The sequence below is a fragment of the Protopterus annectens genome, chromosome 3.part0 (assembly GCF_019279795.1).
Source record: "Protopterus annectens isolate FY-2018-M chromosome 3.part0, PAN1.0, whole genome shotgun sequence".
Classification (NCBI taxonomy): domain Eukaryota; kingdom Metazoa; phylum Chordata; order Ceratodontiformes; family Protopteridae; genus Protopterus; species Protopterus annectens.
In genome coordinates, this window is record NC_056731.1 from 203,493,865 (window position 1) to 203,517,909 (window position 24,045).

A 24,045-nucleotide genomic window follows, 5' to 3' on the forward strand; every position below is an offset into this window, starting at 1 on the left:
GGAAAACAAACAACATGGGTATTATACTGGCTGCATGAATAAAAAAATAAAAGAAGGAAAAAATTTAAATCAGCACAATTACATTAAAAAATGGACAGATACAATAATGCATGGGGACAGGCGAAGTGTAAAATCAAGTACAGTATACTACAGGAGAGGCTTATGGGTAAACAAATACACCAAGTAGTATAAAGTAAGATGAGAGATGAGCAATTTGGGGTCATGTCAATATACAGCACAAGCAACCTACTGCTTGTAGTGAAACAGATAGTGGAGAAGATGTTTGAGATGAGGAAAAGTCCAATTGGGTATTTCCAAACTTGGAAGAAGCAAATGTTAAGGTCACAAGAAAGCTGATTTTAGCAGTAATGCAATGGTTTGATGTCCTGGAAACTGACAGAATTGTTGGAGACTATATGCAAGGATATGACTATACAAGTACAAACAGTGTTTTAAGTGATAGAGGAGTTTAAAGTGGAAGTGGGAGTACCCTAGGGTTCATATTGTAGCCTGTCCCTCTTCATACTTGTAATGGACTACATTAGCAAACAAACTGGAGGCTCTAGATCTACAAAGCTGCTGTACACAGAAAATGTGGCACTACAAGCTGGCTCTGAACAAGAACCTCAAAGAATGATAGACTGGAGTTCAAAACTCAAGGTATGTGAGACGAAACTGAGAATAGCCAAGACAGATGTCATGACAGCAAATTGGAGAAATCAGGATATGGTGAAAATTGAGATAGAAGGGAAACTAATGGAACAGGTGAACAGATTCAAGTATCTGGGAGTTATAGTTGATGAGAATGGTAGTCGGAAGGAGAAGGTCAATGATAAGAATCAGAGGGGCTGCAGTCAAGTGGCCGGGGTGGGGTATAACAGACGAAAGCTAGAGAAGTTTTAAAGTAAGGCAAGCAAAACACTAATGCCACCAGAGATTTTATATAGCACAAAAGCCTGGGCAGTGAAGGAAGTGCAGGTTAGCATGCTTAAAGTGATAAAAATGAAGCACTATGGCATGTAGTAGACTGCACACTGTAGAAAAGATGAAGAAATAAGGACATCAGAGCACAAGTCAAAGTAGCCCCAGGTACAGAGAAGGTCAAGTAGAACCGATTAGGATGCTTTGATCACATGTACAGGAAAACAGAATATGATTTGTGAGAAACAGGAAGAAGGCCAGAGGAAATGAGGATGTTCCATTAAGAAAGGGATGTGTTCTGTGAGAGATATCCTGTGATAATCAAGCATAATTGTAGAAGAAGATATGAGAGTGTCACTGAATTGAGATTTTTCAGTGTAGAAAATGTGAAAATGTGGAGTGATGATGATGTTAACAATAACTTGACTATAAGTTCTTGCTAATACGTTGATTTATTGACTATAAGGTGTTGATCAGATTAGCCCAACAAGACAGACAATTTACAGAGGGTACCTGGAAAATAGACTACATGTTTGTTACATTGTCTTGACAAACTAGGGAAAAAAATCAGAGCAGCACATGGAAATTGAAAAAAAATCCATAGATACAATAATGCATAGTGATAGTAGGACTGCGTGATAAAAGAAAAGAACAATAAAGAACTGATGAAACATCAACATATTAAACTTGCCTATTATTCCTAGTATAAATAATATATTATTTTGTGTGATGTAGATATTCAAATGCAATGGCAAGAATAGAAATGTAAATATATATCCTTGTTAAGACATGGTACTAATCCCATTTGATTAACATATACATACTAAATGTAGAGCAATTGATAATAGTTTTTCAATCTTACTCACAAACACTGGCTAATCTACAATGTATGTACTGTACCTGTGTACTATGTATGTATTCTACCTACATTCCAAAGTTCAGCTGTACACCACAAATCTATTACTTACCTTTATTTTTAAAATTAATATTTTTTTGATTGTTCTCTCCTCTGTAACTGTTTGTGCCGTATACCAATGTAAAAACATGTCTCTTGTAATTTGTGTGTATACTGATTATGTCTAAATAACTAAATGTGTCTGTAATTTTTCTTTGTGGAGCTTTTCTCCCCGGGCCTCTGCTGAAAAAGGGTCTTTTCGGCTCAGTCAGACACCCTCGGTTAATAAATGTAAAATAAAATAAAATAAATAACTTGAAAAATGTTATTGAAAGAGTGAAGCAGTATTAGAAGCTGAAACAATTATTGATAACAATAGAATAAATATGTGCACCAGTTCCATTATTTAGCCTGTATTTAAGTCACCTGATGAAAATGAGGTAATATGGCCATGTCATGCCACTAGAAAAGATATACATACTTTGGTGGTCCATGGCTATAGTCTTACGAGCAACACCGGTAACTACCAAATTATGTGTGAGGACATTAGCCTTACCAACATTCAACAAACATACACTGCTAACTTTGGGTTTGGACATCCATCACACCAAAAAGCCAAATAAGAAGATTAGCTGCAGAGCAGAATTATAACCACTGGGTTCCTAGGATTTCAGCCGCCTTGGTCTCACCCCAATTCTTTCTGCTTCTACCTAACCAATAATGACAGAAACTTGGCTAAGATCAATTTTTAATCACATTTACCATCCCAGTTATCATGAATTAAGTATAGAGTTCCTTTTCCTGTATATAGAAAATAGCTCAAATAGAAAAAATGCAAAGTTTTCTGATATCATTCTGTATATAAAGAGGAAATAGGGTAGCGACTCGTTCCATTCCAGCTAGTCAGTGAATGCTTTTATATAGGCCTGAGAGTAGAGTTAAAATGTTCTATAAAATCTTCTGATTGTAGATGGCAAGGGGGAATTTTTAGCTGCTTTACCCCACATTGCTTTAATAAACAGGTCATCTTGGCTGATATAAAGTTAGTCCTTCTGTTTAAATGAATGTATGAACCTATGAACAGCAGTTCCTGGGGAAAAATGCACCTTGCTAAAATTGTTGCAGAGCATTTGCTACCTCTTCACTGCCAAGAAAGTGCTTTTACCTGTAGTGCATGTGGTGCTCAGTAGCCAGGCTATATCTGTGGCTGGCTACCCTATGAAATTGTTCCTCAGTAACAGATAATGACACCAAAATGGCCTTAGCTTTGCCTCCTGCATTGACACACCTTTGGCATAGCAGGCATGTCTTTTAGTACCATCTCACATCTTTTGTAATTTATGATAAGCAGAAGATTGCTGTAACCATCCTTCCTGACCACTTCATACTCAGGAGTCCTTGAAAAGAAATATAATAAACTATGGCCACAGCTGCCTATTAGTATGTCATTGAACCTACCAGATACTTATTTCTCCTTCTGACTCTCTTTTAAGAGTCCATTCTCTGTACTATAACATATTTTCCTACTATATGGAGTCACCATCCCTCTAAAAGTCATTAATATTTCATCAGTCTCATTCTTCTAGTTCTGAAAAGTAGGATCCTAGAGCCATCCCATCTCAACAAACATTTGCTGTGTGATCCCGACAACAAGAAAGCTCTACTTTGACAGGAAAACCAGTCTCTTTTTAAAGCTGCAGATTAAACTCAGGCTTGTTACCACCTAGCTTTTTCCATGACATAAAGTTAATACAATACATCTTAGCAAGTATAGCTCAGATTCAGATTTTTTTTTACTATTACATTCCATTTTCCCTGAAGTGGCCACACTATTGGAGGTGTTGGTCCTGGCTGAGTCTGCATCCTTTCTACATTCACCATGTGTTTGTCTGCATACCTGCCTGTATGTAATCTCATGTACATAAGATATTCTAGCATGAACATAATTCCTATGAAAACATCCAAATTGATATCATCAAACAATGCAGCGTCCTTGTATCCTTGTCCCTCTTCTAAGTCCAAGTAAACTCTGGTCTATGTAACTTGAAAAGGTGCTCCTCTCCTAGCATTAAAAGGAGTAGCCTGCTCAAGTAAATAATATTTCTTTTTAACAACTGCAGGTTTAACAGTGTTTATATAAGATGCAGCCCCCCCCCCCCTTACCAATAGTTTTTTTTCCTTACACCAGGATGGGGTGAACACCCTTATGATAATCTGGAGAGGCTGCAGTCACAAGATAACCTATCCCTTTCACCCTGATGTTACCTTTGTTAACTGCATTTGGAGGCTTTTGTTCCACATGATAGCGTTGTGGATATTTAGACTTCACATACCCTACTTGTTTACACTGGAAGCATATCGCCACAAGATCTTTATGTATACTAGAATCAGATACTTTTCAGTTTGCCTTTGGTACCTGTAGTGATCATTTAGACTGCCCCAAACATTCCATAATATCCATCCATACTACTACGTTTCTACTTCTTGTATCATTGCTTCCTGCTGGCTTGTTAAAAGTAACCTTTTCAGCCATCTCTTTATAAGGAAAAACATTTCTGATCAGTCAAGTAGGGTATCGTAAACTATGGCAAGGTACTGATAGCCTGCTCAACTATCCTAAGGTCTGCCAACATTTCAGAAGTAGTAATTTGACATCTCACTCGTATATTAAAGTAAGTGCTTATTTCGGAAACAAAATCACTGACACTGTCCTGTCTTTCTCCAAGTATACTCTCTAAATCTTTTTCTAAGTTTAAGGTATAAGATTAAAACATTCAAATAAACAGCATTAAAGTAATCTAAATGACAATCATCAAGTAATTTAGAAAAGGTATGCACAGCTTTGTCCATAAACAGAGGGATTTAAAATCTGCCCTATTGACCATGGTCAATTTGTCACTAATTACAAGCATGCTCAAATGTCCAGATACAACGATCAAAGTGATCTTGTTATATATGATGAGGAAATAATTCAGTACTGATATTAGAATTCCAGACTGGGTTCACATCTCTGCTACTCACATGCACATGCAGAAGTATAAGCATATACTCATCATGAAAGCACAGATATCTCAATCTGCAGGTTTGACTTCTGTTTACTGTTGTGTTCTTTCTCTCTGTTGTCATTCCTTCTGCCCCTCGACCAGCGTACATCTCTCATCAGCTTTGGGAAATCTTGCCTCCAGAAACGACTCTAGATTCCTTAGTTTAATCTGCCTTTTGATATGATTTGGGGACATATTGGGTAGTCTTTTTGTCTGCAGGGTACACAAATATGGCCCCTATCAGGCTGCTCCTATGCTTAGTGGTCTGAACCTCAAGTGGAAAAGAAAGGGTTAGCAATTCATCCCTAGACAAACTAACATCTTGAAGTCTTATTAGTGTACACCGTCTATTGTGTCATTGACATTTTTGCATATTACTCAAAGCTTGTTTTGTCGGTTTCCAATCCACTTTGACTAAATAAATAAAATAACATCTTAATTAAAAAATAGCATAACTGCTGTTCACTTATATACTTGTGCATACATACCTTGGAGATGCAAGGACACATAAATGCATTTTGTTAACAAAATAATTTTTCAGGTTATATAGCTCTAGTTTATAGAACCCATACTGATAACTGACGTATATGTCAAGACCAGGGTTATGGTCTCATAATCCCACTGATGCCATCAATTTATATGTGGCAGTCAGGGAATTCAGTCTTACAATCTGCGCCACTCACTTCTAAATGTAATTTGAAGATGTTGGCCTTACAAGTGTAGAAAAAATGTAATTTGCTGCGCAGGGTTATAATCAACACCTTCCACAATGAAATAATCTTATCACTGTTCAGCTGTAGAGCAGATTAAAAAAAAATGGTCACCCAATGCTTCACCTAACTTTGTTTCAACCCACTGGCTTCCAGTGTTATTTTGCCTAAAATAAATGAAACATTTACACACACACACACACACACACACACACACACACACACACACACACACACACACACACTCACTGACTCACTATGCTTCTCAGGAGGAGTTAATAATATATTTTTTAGTGCCATTACCCTTTTTATACTGTCACTGGCTATCAATCTAGCAAACCAAAAATACAATGTCCAATTTCAGTGTATGCTAATCATTATACAATTGTGTGGTAGCTATGGCTAAAGCAATCCCTCTTTGAAAACTGTTTATCAGCAGGTAATAGGTTACTAATTCATGACATGTACTCACCCTAAGCCATAAGCTATTTAACTTCAATAATGAAAAAAATACATAAACAGTAAAAATTAGCTAATACATATTGAAAATTAAATACACATGCAGGGAAATAATTGCACAGAGAAGTTCAAAAGGTTTCCACAAATAAACTCAATAGAAAAGCAATTCATATCAGCTATCTGGTCCTGTAAATAACATTAACTGCAGATTCACTGTAATTCCTTCTACCTATGAATACAAAGAGCATTTAGCACTTGTAACTGACTAACAGTCAGCAAATTCCAGACAAGAATTATTAATTTAGATCCCTCTACCTAGTCCAAACAACAAAGGCAAACTGCTCAACAGCTGCACTCTGAACTTAAAAGAATCCATACTTTTGTATTTTTGCTTGGTTTAAATTTCATGCATAGTTTTCTTCTCTGCATAGTCACACAGTTTTTTGGGAAGTGCATTATAGCTATGGCAACTACTTTTGAAAGGAAATGTGTGTAGCTGTGAGTGTGTATGTGTGTGTGTGTGTGTGTGTGTGTGTGTGTGTGTGTGTGTGTGTGTGTGTGCATGTGTGTGGGTGTGTATAGTGTGTGTATGTGTGTATATATGCATGAAATCAATCCAAAACTATTTTACAAAAGCAGCTGCACATTTTCCTACACCTTTATACATTTTACACAGTTTTAATCCTATACAATTTACTAGAAACAATTACGCATTGAACAAACTTTTACATTTCATTGTAGAATACTTACATTTAACTCGAGTAACTATTGTTTTAAAGCATTTCACATTTTTTTTTGCATCTTCACTGAAAACATCCTCAAATTTCACCAATTTGTCAGAGACAGCTTATTCCTTGTACAGCTGGGGTCACCATTAAATTCAAGTGTGCAAACAAACATAGCTTTAACTATGGGGATCATGGTTAATAAAGATATAATGGGTGAGACTTGTAGATGACTAATGCGTTGTGTAGTACAACTTAGTGTTGGAGAAGACCATATGCTGTGATTGGGTAATTGCATGGCCTCACAATGGTCAAAATGGCACAGTACGAAGAACAATCACCATGCACTGCATAGTGTGCAGTTCATGCCGAGTACATAATGACACGTATGTGAGGATCCCCTGTGTAAATAAGCCATACAGATTATGCAAATAAAGGCACTCAAAATGGTGGACTGATTTAAAAACATATAAAACAGCAGCTTATACCTGTTTTCAGTGCTGAGACTCAAGATGTTCATAACGGCAGCCATGTTAACAATAGCAGTAGCATTAGCACTCAAGCATCTGGTATCTGAAAGTATAGACCAGGGAAAACAATGTGTGGTCATGCATTTAGAAATCAGTAGAGATTTTCACACTTGATGAATAAAAACAGTTTGCAGAGGCTTTACCAAATAAAGGTAAATCAGTATGTTGCTGATTGAAAAACTACTTGGCTTAAAGTTAGACAGCACACTGTGACCATTGAGGAAGATAGATCAAGCTGACATCTCACAAGAGCCATTCTGGGAACAGGCTATTTAATCTAGCATTTTCAGATCTTACAACATTATCAGAATTGTAGCTGGTAAAATATGATGATGATTGTAAAAAATGGTTCTGGTATTCATAATAATGAGGATTTATTTAAACTAAAAATGCATCTGAAATTACTTCATATGCTAATGGAACAGGTTTAAGTTTCAGTGTGAACAAGAGTAATATAATGGTACATGAAATAACTGATGATATAAGAGTTTCACTAAATAACTGGAAATAACTGAAAGCATTAGAGACCTAGATATAAAACATATTAGGGATTAACATTTAGGAAACAAATTTCAAATATCAGGACAAAGGCACCAAGACAAATGGGACTAATATTTAATGTCAGAACAGAAACGGATAAAAACAATCAATAGAAAGGCTACAAGAGACAACAATATAGGCAACAGCAACAAAACAAATCTAGGCAAACCAAAATTAACACTGTATAATTACCCTAATAATATGAACATAAGTGTTTTTATAAGTAGTGTGTTTTCAGTGAATGACCAAACTATCCCTTTATGCTGTAATAATAAGCCCATAAAAAGGAGAAAACACAATATATATATATATATATATATATATATATATATATATATATATATATATATATATATGGGGGTCTAGCTTTATTGGCATGGATGCCTCAGTAAAAACTTATACAAAAGTAAACCTCATTTCAAGGAGTATCACATGGTCAGGACTCTGGTTTGCCCAGTTCATTTTATGTTATTGCAACCACAAGAGAACCTTAAATGTTATATTCCTTATACAAGTCCTTAGTTAGACCACGTTTAAGGTATAATAAAGTATTTTGCTGCCTTACATGGAGAATTATGACAGATGGAGTTAGTTCAAAGCCCATTTATGAAACGGGTTTGCTGACTTAGGAATAATACCTATTCAGAGAGACTTCAGAAATAGGTTTATTCAGTATTGGGTATAAAATATTAAGGGGACAATTGTGTTTAGCTTGTAAATTAATAAGTAATATTAATTAAAGAAATTACTTAATTTTAATTTTAACTGCTCAAAATCCTACCACACATCCAAGATGACCCATTATACAAAACATACAGAATTAAGACAATGAAAAGAGACAGCTACATAACACAGAATATACCTTTACTGCTGTACAATTTACCTGTGGACATAGTGTATGTCACTATCATTAATCACTCTTATGTTTAGATGAATATATAGGAGACCGATCTATGTGTGGTATCAGGGAATCTACGTTCTTTGATGATCTTCTGAACTTCATCCAGTAATAAGAAACTATGAACATATGACTCCAGGGCATATTTGGTGTTGACAATAAGGTGGTCTTGTGGGCAATCACCTCATACAAGCCACTGGTATAAGTTTCATGTATCTACAGCACACGATAGTCACAAACAAGAAACTTTTAATGAAGCTTTCAGGTTTACACCCTTCATCAGCATACAACATAAGTTTCATGTATGCCATATGTGTGAGTCATGGGCCCTGCCAGGTTGATCTTCTGACACATTGCATATTATACCCTATGCATTGCAGATCACCTGGTAGTTGATGGAGTAGAATTCCTTGTGCATGATATACCACTGTCCCTGCTCCCTATGTGGGTCATTTATTATAATGTGGCTGAAGGCATTGGCTTCCAATGTCTCATGGAACCAGGCTATGCAATTAAATGTTCACATGGTGTTGTCTCTCTCCTCTGTGATGCATGGGAACCACAGATGCCCCCCCCCACATACTATATCATGCCATTAAGTAACTGCTGAAGTATCCTTGAGTCAGATGCCTGGGTTATACCCACAGTGCCCACTTTTGGTTGGTGAAAGGTCCCTTTTGCTAATGTACAAAAAGCCACGCATGCTTTATTTTCCATAGGAATGGGAACTCCACACATACCACTAGCCTGCATATGAGGGTGACATTGTAAACATTTATTTAAAAAAAAAACTAAAAATAAGAGAACATGGCGGTGACATTTTCAAAAATTGGATTCTGGGTGTAGATGGTTTGGGAAATCTTAATATTTGGGGATTCAATGCTTAAGCCTGCCTGTAGACAACAAATTAAACTTAATAATGCAAACAAAATTGTTTCAGCTCTCTCAGGTCAGAAACTATCAAAGTGTACTAAAATTTACAGATGTATAAAAGTAAAACCAAACTGCACAGAATATCTCATACATGTTAGAACAAATGGCTTAAGATGCACAGCACTCAGCTACATGAAACCTGCAATACTACAAATTATTGAGGAGTTAGAAAAGGCTTTGTTTGGCCTGATATTAAGTGAGATATTTTCCATCTCCTAGATAGACAGACTATATGATAGCTGATCATGGTCTATGAGTTCTACATCACAGATATCAAACTGCTGACAAGGGATTTGCTTTACTTAAACAATTATGGAGCAGTATATGACTCAAATAAAATCACTGAGCAGGTACATCCCATTTTACATTTAATAATTTCACAAAGATTGTCAGAACAAAAAGACTTAATCACTCTGTAAAATGTTATCTTAGTAATACCTAAAGTATAAGCAATAAACATCAAGAACTAAGAAACATAGCTGAACTTGTTAATTACAAAATTGTTGCCATTACCAAAACATGGGATTCAAGTGACATATTTTTATGGTTTTGTGAAATATGAATGCCTCAGGAAAATACAATAAAAGGGCTGGCATGATGTTGCTTGTACATAACTCATTGGCATCTAACTTAGCCAAAGCAGATGATTCAGTAGATTGATATATTGTAGACATGCAAGGTCTTAAATCACCTAAATCGCAGACATAGCATGGAGCATTTGAAATACTGTGTCTATTTGTCTGATCTAAATCAGTACTGGATACTGAAAATGTATAATTGTTGGGTATATTCAACTACCCAGCCATTGGTTGGAACAAATTAACAGGAAAAAGTCCATGCTCCAAGGAGTTTGTTAACATCTTAACTGTGGCATAATTTTGAAAAAAAAGGGTTACCAAAATACTTGGCAAACATCTCGTAGATAATATTGCAATGATACCCCAAAACTAATACAAGAGTTTATTATAAAAGAACAATTTGGAAGCTCAGATCATTACTTTGTTGGGTATTTACTTGTTATGCCTCCACTAAGGATAAACACTTCCCAGATTTTTGATTTTGGAAGAATTCACTACAATTGTTTAGTAACATATATTAATTATTTAAAATGGCTAAATTAATATCTCACTTATGACTCCAGTTATGGCTATACCTCTCTCAAATACCTTTACAAATAGTGTGAAGTCTACAGTTACCAGAAATATAACACTGACAGGAATATATTTCCTTACTGGAATTATAAGTTAATTAAAAATTATAGAGAAATAATAAAGGGTGTTTCATTTCTTTAAATATTCATGAATAGTTTTAATAAAAGAAAGCTGTTGCTAAGGGACTGGAAAACAAAGTTAAACTTCAGAAATATGCATCTGAAAGAAAATTAACATTAGATAGAGCCAGCAAGAATAAATATTACAAATATATAAGTAAACTAGCAAAAATGGGCACAATATTAATTAAAAAACTATTTAGTTATAAATACAATGGTAATTAAATTTAACAAGTTATTTTATTCTTCCATTGGTAGCATTAGCAAGACAAATTTAGAAGTTAATATTCCTCATGAGACTGCTGTCCATTAATATCAGCATAGTCTATTATGAGTGTGGTGATGTGAAGTATTGCAATCAGTGCCAGGGAGAATATGGCAGTGCATGTGCAATATATGATAGCATAGTTAGCTTGAATTTTGTAAATAATTTTGTGTCATTTGACTATCAGACTGACTTGTACAGATGCCTGTGTTAAAAATGTATCAACAGTGTTATTATAACTGATTAAATGTTTATGTTTAAACAGAGAATTCTGGAAGGAAAGAGCAGAAGTTCCTGAAATTGCTCTATAATTTTCAAATACTGCAACGGATCTTAGTAAAACTCTGAATGTGTATTGTACCAGAGTCAGGTGATCAAATGTGATGTCATTCTATAACCAGCACTGAAAGAATGGAACTCACACAACAGTTTGTTTTGTTTTGTTTTCTTTGGAACCTGATATAAAAATCTATGACAGTTATCATAGACAGTTGATCAGCTTAGTTAGTTGAGTTCAGTTCAGTTAGTTGGAACCTCGTCACCTTGCATTGTGGAAGTAATGATCTCAGCACCCTATCTTGCCTTGCTGTATTAATTAATTTAGCTAGGGAACATTTATTCTTTAGACAGGAAATACAGTTAGATTAGTTTAGTAGTGTTTTTCTGAGTCTGTGATTGAAACTCTGATGTTTATTTTACTTTGATATTTAGTATTCTCATATTTTCAATTTTATTATTTATTATTAAATATGTTTATACCTTTCATTGTGACTGGTCTTTTAGAGAATACTTTTAATGTCTTGAGAGCATCAATGCTATTTTAGTCATGCCCTGGCCACTCCAAAAAGCCTGGCTGTTTTGGTTACACTGTACCATTTATGCTAGCATTGATTTTACTCAATATAACTGGATACCCTCATAAGAGCCTGACAATGGTTAACTGGTGACAGTGAAGGTACCTTATAATCTGGACATAAGGGATACAGCTAATAAATCTGTACCAACCTTTCCCAGTAGTGTGTGTGTGTGTGTGTGTGTGTGTGTGTGTGTGTGTGTGTGTGTGTGTGTGTGTGTGTGTGTGTGTGTGTGTGAAAATCAAATATCCAGGTGTGGGGTGTCAGCTACTTGGAAATTGGACACAGTTCTCCATTGTGAATCTTGTTTGAGATCTGGAGAGACAGACAGTCCAGTCCTAGTGGAATATATTCCCTGTGTACTCTTGGGAGAAACTGTGTTTGATGCAGAGAGCTGCATTTGAAAATACTGTGTAAATTCATTCCTATTTTAGTAACCATCTCTCACAACTGTCAGTTTTGAGGATTGAGGCTCCTTGATTACTGGCCCAGGGTAAAGAGAGGCCATTACAATGACAGCAAAAAATAAATAAATAATGAAAGAAAGAATGAAAGAAAGACTGAAAATAAATACCATCCATGGGACCTGATATCATACATGTCATTCAGTTATACTACTTAAAAAAACTCCTTTACAAACGCTGAAAGATATTTTCAATAACTTGTCCCATACAAGTAAGGTACCATGCATATGTAAGATCTTGTATATTGCTGTCATGCATTAAAAAGGACATATGGGTGACATGAAGAACAATATGACAATTATTTTGACAACTGCCATTGGGAATTGCTTTAAAATATGCCTTTTAGAATTAATGAATAATAATATAATGTCAGTCTTAGTCCTTAATCAATGTGGCATTACCAAGGGTGCATCAACTTTTACTACCCTAATCTAGTTGAATTATGTAATCAGATTACTATGGCTAATGATTTGGGCTGTCATCTGGTGTAATGTTCTTGGACCCCACTAAAGCTTTTTATTACTTACCTCTTAATATTAATTCAAAGGGCTGTGAATAATATGGATAACCATCTTGTTTGAATGGACATTTACAAAATGTTATTATTAATGGCTGAAGATCAAAATATTTATATATTGCATTTGGAGTCCCACAGAGCTCTGTGCTATTCAATATAGTTTTGCTACGATCCTCAAAAATGAACAGTGTTGGTTAAGTAAATATGCAGATAACAATAAAATCAGTTTACTGTCACTAAGGACAGTGAATTTTTTAATATAATAAATTCATACATTGTAGTCATAGTTGTCTGGGCTAAATCAACAGGCCTAAGATTTAGAGTGGACAAATGTAAAGTTGTGTTCTTCAGGAAAACTCATAAAAAAGTCCATTTACATGTCATCAAATAAACTGGAGGAAGTCAGTTACTATAATGACATGGGCATCACATTAACCAAAACGTTTTCATTTAGTATGCATGCTGATGCTATCATCTGTCAAACACTAAAACAACTTGGCATCATGATTAAAAGTCTAGCATTAAGAGATGCATTTTGTCTAATAACATTATATAAGACATAACATAAGACCAGTTTTGGGAATACAAAAATACTTTTTGCATTTATAACAAGGGAGAATTTATAATATTGAATAAGAACAAAGAACATTTAGCAGGGTCATTTTGCATGATAACAATATGACATACAATGAACTTATTCACTATGAAATATAGATACATTAGGAGCAATATTATTTTTGCATATAAAGTTTGTCATAACAATAACTTACAGATCTACTCTCTGATGTTTAGATTCATCATAATAATTGTACTATAAAGGTTTGTTATTTGGGATTTAACATATCTAGATTTGGGCTAAACCTGAGATATCTATTGTTAACACTATGAATATTAAATAATGTGCATTATTAACACACACACACACACACACACACACACACACACACACACACACACACACACACACACACACACACAAACACACACACATACATAGACACTATATTCATATATCTACACATACAAGTACACATACACATACATTTTGAAAGTAAAAAAAAATATATATATATATATATATATATATATATAAACAGGCATATACATATAGATGTGTGTGTGTGTGTGTGTGTGTGTGTGTGTGTGTGTGTGTGTGTGTGTGTGTGTGTGTGTGTGTGTGTGTGTGTAAATACTCACATAAGCAAATGATACGTAAACAATAAAAACATTATAACATTGACAGGACACTACTCTATTTTACAGGTGAATAAAAACGAGTGACCTCATACATTCAGCGCCTCCCCCAAAACTGAAAGTGCTCTCCTGGACATCCTTCCAGTGGATCCAGCTGCTACAGCTTTTATTATAACATTGACAGGACACTACTCTACTTTACAAGAGAATAAAAATGAGTTACCTCATACATTCATCACCCCCCCAAAACTGAAAATGCTCTCCTGGAGTTCCTTCAAGTGGATCGTACTGCTACCGCTTTTATTATAACATTGACAGGACACTACTCTACTTTACAAGTAAATGTAGGTGCCTCTTTCATGGTGAACGTGCTCCTAAACCTTTACATGTATAAGCCACTTTGTACTTTACAAGTATTGACAAAATAGCTGAATATAGTGTCCTAGCACTCACTAAGCCAAGGGTAACAGCTGCATATGACCCTCTTGTAGCCTCTCCTCATTCTTTCAGACTAACAGACTTCCCTCCAGTGACTCCTTTCAATACTTCTTGTAGTTTGGTGACCCTGTTCCTCAGAAGTGTATTTGGACCAAGAGCTTATAATTTCCTAACAAAAGGATACTTTTGACCCACTATCTTACTACCAGGCTTTTCCTTTGGACTTTCACAGACTAGTGCATGAAATTCTTATTTAACTTTCAAAAGCTAGTGCAAGTACTTTCTTTAATTCTTCTTTATTGTAAAGCCATCCTATACTATTTGTCCTCTATTCTTAACTTACCTGCTTATTGTCGACACTAATACTGATTTTTTAGGAACCTACCTTACCTGTTGCTCTCGGTGCAGCTTCACTCCTTTTGCCCTTGCTACCACTTGGGCTCACTCCACTCCCTACTCTGCCCCCATTTCCCACCCACCCCCACTACCACTAGATTTATACCTAACCTCTCCACCTACCTAACCTACACCAATCACTCTCTAGTGAACACCTCATCATCACCCAATCCCCATATCCCCACCCACACATACTCCTCCCACTAACATGACACACTCACACTATCACAAGCCAATTACCATGCACACAGTCTATCTCACCATTCTCTTTCTCCTAGCATCAACACACTACCTTACCTCCTACCAAACCATACTTAATGGTACCTTAACTACACCTTCAAACATACTTCCTCTCACACACTTCCCACCCATCACTACAGCCTACACATATCCTCAAGTAGTCACCACCACATTATTCCCCCACCTCCCTCAGGAAGACTCCTCACAATCTCTACTAAATCACTTACTACAAATAGATACATAGCCATTCTAACCAAACTAACCAACCTCTTAAACCATATTAGCCATCAACTGATCCTAGCTGGAGACATACACCCCAACCCAGGGCCAAACCCTTGCACAAATAATCCATCTATTCCATTTCTCTCACCCAACCTATCTCCCATCTCTAGACCAAAAAATAGCCTTATACTACTTAGCTTAAATATCAAAAGCATAAATAACAAAGTGCACCTACTCCATGTTTTGATATCCACCTAGTCCCCTGATTTACTATCCTTAACTGAAACATGGTTAAAACCCACAACACCAGACAGTGAGTTCCTCCCACCTGGGTGCAATGTATTATGAAAAGATAGACTATCCAGAAAAAGGGGTCGGGTAGCATTACTTTACAAAAACAACATAAAAATGTGTATTGTTATTCCACCAATCCCTTCCCTCAATACTAATAAACTTCTAGTCAAACTCAAATTTAGCAACAACAAATCAATCAGTGTCATCACTGGCTATATACCACCAAGCAACAATATTCCCTCCCAAGAATCCCTCCTACATTGGGATAATCAAAATCTTCCTCAAGAAATCATCATCCTAGGTGACTTTAATATTGACTGGAACACTTGCTCAACCACTAATCCCACCAACCATATTAATCTCTACAGCTTCTCCCAAGTCCTTCAATCTAACACTAGGCCAGGGAATGCTAAAATCAAAGAAAGTCTCCTAGATTGGATCTTGATAAGTAAGACCAGTACTCCATACCAAGCTGGAATCCTTCTGGACACCCTTAGTGACCAACAACCCACCTTCTTACTAAAATACAGAATCCATGCCAACTCTACCCCACTAATACAAACTACCCAGAACAAAAATAACTTTGACCCAAACAAATTCAAACTCAAACTAAAATACCATAATTGGAACATACTAAAAGAAGTACCCCCTAGAAGAAGCTGTAATCCAGTTCAACAACAGTTTTCTAAAAATCCTAGATACCCATGCCCCACCTCGTACCACAAAACTCAAAATGAATACTGCCCCTGGATCACCAAAGAGACTAAAAATAAGATTTCTCAAAGGAATATAGCTTGGCATCACTGGAGAGCCACAAAATCAGCAGCAACTAGAGAACAATTCCAAAAACTTAGAAACCAAACCGAAAAACTATTCTCCAGGATAAAAACAATTATTTCTTACATCTACAAAACAGGCACCAAAACAACCCGAAAAACTTCTGTGCAGGAATAAATAAACTACTTCATCCCGTGAAACCCTCCACCCCATCGCCAACCTCCACAGGCGATATCATCAACATACCTGAATCAATCAACAAATACTTCATAGAAACCATCTCTAAACTAGTTCAGCAACAACCCACTACTACTATTACTACTACTACTACTACTACTACTACTACTACCAATATCTGCAAACCTGCAGTCAGTCCTCAAACTACCTTCCAATTCCAACCCATCCCTACCAATTATGTCAAACAATTACTATCCAAACTTAAACCTACTACCCTAGCAGCAGATGGCATCCCAGCAGAATACCTCCAGTTGGCTGCTAATGAACTTGCCTACCCAATCCCTATTCTACTTAACAGATCTAGATCAGAAAGCACCATCCCACCAATATGGAAGACCTCCTACATCATCCCTTTACATAAAGGTGGAACATCCACTGGCCTCACCAACTATTGCCCTATTGCCATCCTGTCCCCACTAGTAAAAACTCTTGAAAAAATGTATACATTACCAAGTTATGCCATACCTACTTAATAACCAACTTCTCTCTCCTACCCATCATGGATTCCATTCTGTCTACAGTACAATCTCAGCCTTTCTTTCCTTTACAAATCTAATCAACCAAAACAGGCACTTAAGTAAACTAACATCTGCCATATGAGCTGTCAAAAGCCTTTGATATGGTCAACCATCCCAAACTACGCCACTCCCTTACTAATCTTGGCCTTAGTGATCATGCACTAGCCTGGCTCCAAAACTATTTACATGGTAGACAATAAGCAGTTCGAAGGGACAACAACCTATTCTAACTGCTGTCTATTACTACAGGAGTCCCACAAAGGTAATTTCTGGGACCCCTTCAACTCTCCATCTTCATTATTGATCTCCACAGCTTATGCCAAGATACAACTGCTATACAATATGCTGATGGCTCAACATTAGTCTGCTCAGCCAACGACCCACACAGACTCCTATCCGTTACCAAAAATGCCTTCCAAATTACAGAAACCTGGTTTCTTAACAAAAACCTATTACTTAATCCCAAAAAGACCAAACTGTTGCTATTTAAACCAAACAAATCCATCTCAATGCCCAACACATTCAATATTGTGTCCAGAGATGGGACTATCATCTCTCCAGACATTCATACAAAACTGCTAGGAGTGACCATTGACAACAACCTAAATCATGATCTACATATAAATCAAACTATTAAAAACATTCACAAAAAAACTTACCATTTCTAACCCAACCTGCAAGAATAACCATAGCTCAAACCCACCTCCTCTCCACACTATTCTACACCACTCCCATCTTCACCAACCTACCCAAAACTGAAATGGCCAAGTTTAACATCTGGTACAATCAAATTGCCAAATTTGCCACTGGTGCACCCTACCGTGCCCACCACTGTCATTCACTAAATCAACTTAACTGGCTTGATTTCCCAAATCTCCTCTCATTCCATCAGCTTTTTTTCGCCCAGAAACTTCTACTACTTCCTGAAAAAAAGAAACAGCACTATCTAAACTACTTAAACTACAAACTGATACCAGACAACTTCACTCTAGTGATAAAAGACTAATCAAGGTGACCAAAAGCAATAATACAGCAGGTGACTCCCTCTTCCCTAACTACATTGGTAAGATTTGGAACTCATTACCTTCTGCTATTACCTCAGCCAACTCAATGGTTACATTCAAAAAGCTACTAAAAGAACACATAAAACTCGCATGGCTATGCCCTTTCTACCCACCAGGTTGACTCATATCATACACACCCTCTGACCTACTCTCATAGTCCTTTTCACTTCTATCCCTTCAAGAAGAATCATGACTCCTCCTTATAGTGCCTCACCTGCGAACACCCACACCAACAGTCAGCAATTATACACATTCCAACTTTAAACCCAATCACATCTCACAAATCTAACCCTAACATCCACTCCCAACCCCCTTTTATTTACATTTGTCTCGATCAATGTTATTACTGGAAACCAATACATTCTAAGTACTACTTTATTCTAACTTAAACTATGGAATTTTGTTAAAACTTGCGACTACCAATGAATATTATCCTTTGTAACTTTAAAACTATGGAATCTTGTTAAATAATGTGTTTTCCTATGAATACTTGCTTGCTATGTAGAAGTCTCATAGTTGTTTGTTCTTAACCTGTGGAGCTTTTCTCCCCAGGCCTCCGCTGAAAATGGACATGTATCCAGTCGGACTCTCCTGATTAGCAAATGTAAAATAAATAAAAAATAAAAATAAAATAAAAATAAAATATATACACATTATTGCATACATAAATATATAAAGCCAATGGCTCTATAGCAGTTTTTAAACTTTCATTTTTTAGTAGTGATGCTTAGTCTTTAAAAGTGGCCATCTGTGATAAAATGCCATTAGAAAATATGCAGTATTTTGTAGTATACCTCTCAAATTCTAAGCCTTAATAGTCATGACCCTACCTTTCAAAATCATAGGAAATGGTATAAAACAGGAACATTTCCATATTTAATTACTTATTTATTTTGAATATGTAACCTTTATATACTACACCACAGTCAGATTATGACAAAGAATCACAGGATATTTTTTCTCTACCGATGAAATAATTGGGTCTACATTACGGCACCGAAAAGGCCGTTAATCGAATGGCTTTATAATCAAAAATGCCATTAAAAGAAGTCACTTTTGTGTGGGCTGTGCTCCCCACACCCCCTGCTAATTATATATGCCAACTCCAAGATCGCACTACAGTGAGGAAAGGGTACATTTTCCAATCTTCACTGTACATATATCTCACAATACACACTTCTGTTAACGGCATATTTGATTATAAAGCCATTCGATTAATGGCTTTTTCAGTGCCGTAATAAAGGCCCAAAATAATTATGGCCTCTTGAAGTGGTCTAGCTTGATGAAGAGTGTCAGGAACTCTAAGAGGAACAAGGATAAATTTCAGGGAAAAAAAAATCATAGCATTGTGCCTAAACCACAGCAGCTGAGCATATGCAGAACTGGACTAATTCTCAACAATGTTAACAATTAGACATGAATGTAAGACAATCTGTGAATCTAAACTGTTTTGACTTTACAACTTAATGTATCATCATAATAGTTGCTCATGTGGTTAAACAATTCTGGGACTGCAAGCCTGTAAGTTTACTGACAGGGATCAGGAGAAAGCAAATTCACCTGAGATATTAAAAGTATGTTGCATGTTTTTTTTTTTGATAAAAGATATACTAAAACTGGAATGATGCAGAGAAGATTAGTGTGGCCTCTAAACAAGGAAGACATGAATTTGTGAAGCATCCTTTTTTTTTTTTTACAAAGTTGACAATAAACACATTGAAATAATAAAATGTGAAAATAGTTCAAATGAAAACATCAAATAATGGTAAAAAATAACAGCAATTTTTGAAGAATATAATTATGGTGCCACAACAAATGAGAGAATGAAGGATGTCATTATTTATATAGAAAAATATTATATTTACGGAGGACATTCACAAATTGAAAATGTTTATTTAGTAGTTCAGTACTTAGCCAAATAATGATAAGTAAAATATATTTGTATTATAGTCTTATACAAGAACTGCAAACAGTACCATAAATTGTTCCATTTTTTTAATGTTAAAACTAATCAACATCTTTTGAAAAATGAAAATGGAATAAAATAACAACAGGTGCATTTTACCACAACAGAAGTTAGTAGACAAGCCAGCAGTTTAGAAAGTATCTATGTAATCATAGTATTAGTATAAACAGTTCTATGATTAGCCATTTACCAAATCTCAGCAAGGGCAGAATTCACTGGAAGTAATCATACACATGACTTCTGGCTACTTCTTCAGCTTATGTTTTGTACAGGTACCCAAAAACTCTGTATTGATTTCAAAACCTGGCCAAACATCAGTTCTGTAAGAAGTACTGACAAATAGAATAACAGAACAGAAGCAGTTACATTACGAAAATATTCCTGAAAAGAACAAATAAGTAAATAAACAAATAATCCATGGTAACTTCTAATGGAATATGTATATATATATATATATATATATATATATATATATATATATATATATATATATATATATAATGGTAGCTTGGATGACTACTATATGATTTATGTTTTATTGATTTTTGTTTCAAGTTAAATAAAATGCAACTTATAAAGACAAAAACAACCCACTGTTTTTGCAGTGTGGTAAGTACCCCTTCTTCATCATGAAGGATAAGAGCACTATAATCCACAGAGTTATATATATCAACTCAAAAGTCACACAAAAGCAGATAAATAAAACACAGCAGATAACTTGGTTTATTATGCAGCAGTGATACATTATTTTCATTAAATGTAAACTGGATAATTGGAAGGCGATTCACAAATTCATCCCTGGCTTGAATAGGCCTAGCTGTCCTTAACAAATGAGGTTAGTCAAGGTTGGGTACTGTAAAAGCATAAATGGACACGAGACTCTGTTGTATTTTATTTCCTATGATCCTATGAACAATGTAGAAAAGTATATAAAAAAATAAATAAATAACTGTGTACAACAGTTCCACACAAACAGTGAGATGGCCATATGCAAGAGAAGTGTATTAGTTTGCAAAGAATTTCAGAGATAAAAGAAAACAAAAAACAACAGGCCACAATTGGAAAGTGTACAGAGATAAGTAAAGGGCAGCATTACCTAAATTCAGTAATATTTGAGAAGTAAAGAAGAGGATTGGAGAAATACAGTAGAGATGAAAAGAGAGAGAGAGGGAAAAAATGAAACAAGTATCTGTTAATCAAAATAACTCACATCTTTAAGGGAACGAGTATGCTAACAGGCAACTGCCAGATTAGTAGTATAGCTAGAGTGGGGAGAGAGAGGCAACAGCCCTGGGATCAAAGTGTTGGGGGGGGGGGCATGATCAGCCAATCCCAATCAATCACTTTTTAATGTGATAATGGCTTTTAAAAGCTGGTATTGCATTTGTTGTCAAATCTGAGTGGTATACAATTCCATGTATGGTCGAAACTGCAGCAATGGCTTGTAACATTGCACAGTTTAAAAGTAAAATAAAAAAAAAATGTTTTTTAACTAAAACCTCAGTGCTACAGCTCTCTGTGCAGGCAGGGTATAAACTGTAGCAACTGTTTGCTATATTTTGAGAAGCAGTTTTGCTACACTTTAAAAATATTTTTTAAACTAAAACATGAGCACTGAAGCACTCAGTGTAGGCAGGTATAAACTATGGAAACAGTTTACTACATGTGTAGTAAACAGTTTGTTGCAGGTTAAAAGCAGATTTTTTTTAGTAAAATGTGTTAAAGTAGGGTTGGGGGCAGGGCACTGAAACAGGACCAGAATGCTTGTGGCTGGAGGGAAGGGGGCACCTGGTTAGTGTGCCAGTAGAAGGAAAGTAATTTTTTTTTGCTGGGGGGTTGTACATCTACGTGTAATAAGCCAATCATGCAGAGCATGCTACTTCAAGAACACAACTTATATATAAAGGGTGTCAGAGCATGAATGAACCCAGGACCAGTGGTGTTGATGAAGGAAGTTACTGCTTAATAAGTACAATGGTATGCAGTGTTTTCTTTGATATAGTTTGTAATGTAGGTATGGCATGCAATCCTAGTATAAATATCAAACAGTTAATAATAATACTGCTTTTATTAACAGGATATCAAAGGGATTAGAAAACAACAACAATGTAAATAATGTATATATAAGAGCATGGGCATATATGTGTGTGTAATGCATATATATATATATATATATATATATATATATATATATATATATATATAGACATCTGCAAATATATATGTGTGTGTGCATGTGTGTGTGTGTGTGTGTGTGTGTGTGTGTGTGTGTGTGTGTGTGTGTGTGTGTGTGTATATAGTTCTAGATATATATATATATTTAGATATAGATACACACACACACACACACACACACACACACACACACACACACACACACACACGCACACACATGCACACACATGCACACAAAATAGCTTGGTACGAATACAATATGGAGTCTAGGGATACCTGCAAAGTCTGATGATGTATTGAATCAGCCCATCATGTGCAGTGCTTCTTATACCTTTCGTCATTAAAGGATGATGTGTAGCTGGTAGTAAAGATAAGGCTTTGCTAACTTGTTTGTAAGCAGCGTTGTTGTTCATTTTCCATAATCTCTTGACACCTTTCACGGCGTTCCATGCTGAAGCTTTAGCACTGTCATCTGTACAACTTCCTGTTATCTGACAGGATAATTTATGTTTCACAGTGATAATTTGCATTCAGTCAAGTAGCCTGAAATGCCTGCATTTGGCAGTGCTGAATTCTTTTTATACAAAGAAGCAGGAAAGTGGAGAACCTTAAGTACACTTGGATTTGTGAACCCCAGATTTTTGTCTACATATAGATAGCCAAATAGCTATCTAAGTAGTGCCATTGAATTTATTCCTTCTGATGGAGCTCTGTAAGCTTGTATTCTAATTTCCAAGCTGCATTCTGAGTTTTTTGACAAAATCAGTTTATAGTCTCACAGTTCAATTGAATATTTAAATCTGTATAGTTATAGGTGTTATTAAGGAAGTGTAAATGCCAAACTGTTCAGCATAAGCATGCATTAAACATTAACGAAGTAGCATTTGTTAGATTTGATGCCTTAAACTTGATTTATAAGTAAAAAAAAAAAAAAAAACAATTGATATTAATAAACACTCACCTACACATATATTGTCAGCATCATTTTGCTCATTAGCTGTGAACTTTTATTGGATACTATGTAATTCTATCTTTGTTGCTTATTTGAGATTTTAAGAAATAAGGAACTTATGACAATTTAAATAAATGGCATATAAACATTTCATATCTCTTTTGTTATGCTGAACACAGGTAAAGTTTTGACTTATTTGTGTGGTCAATCAGTCAGTCATGCAAGCTTTAGTATGAAATCTTTCATCAGCTTATGTGTAGCATGGTTTGGCAATTAATAATGTTAATATGAACAAACTCTGCCTGATGCTTGGAGTTCAGACAAAGCTAGAAAAATACATGGAAACATCACTATTGATCAATGAGTATTGTTTATAGTACCTGAGTTACATGTATTCTTAGTAAAACAGACAATGCTGGAATGAAATAACAGAGACATTTCTATGTACTTCTGGAATAAAAATAGGATCAGATGAAATTAAATAACGGTATCTATATCTATATCTATCTATCTATCTATCTATCTATCTATCTATCTATCTATCTAT

At 35.5% G+C, this 24,045-nt stretch overlaps 1 non-coding gene across 1 annotated transcript; it reads left to right on the forward strand.

Annotated features, from left to right (window-relative positions):
- The first annotated feature begins 19,994 nt into the window (after window positions 1-19,994).
- On the forward strand, window positions 19,995-20,096 carry LOC122797467. Its single transcript, XR_006364149.1, has one exon. It is a non-coding gene; the product is annotated as a U6 spliceosomal RNA (small nuclear RNA).
- The last annotated feature ends 3,949 nt before the right edge of the window (window positions 20,097-24,045 follow it).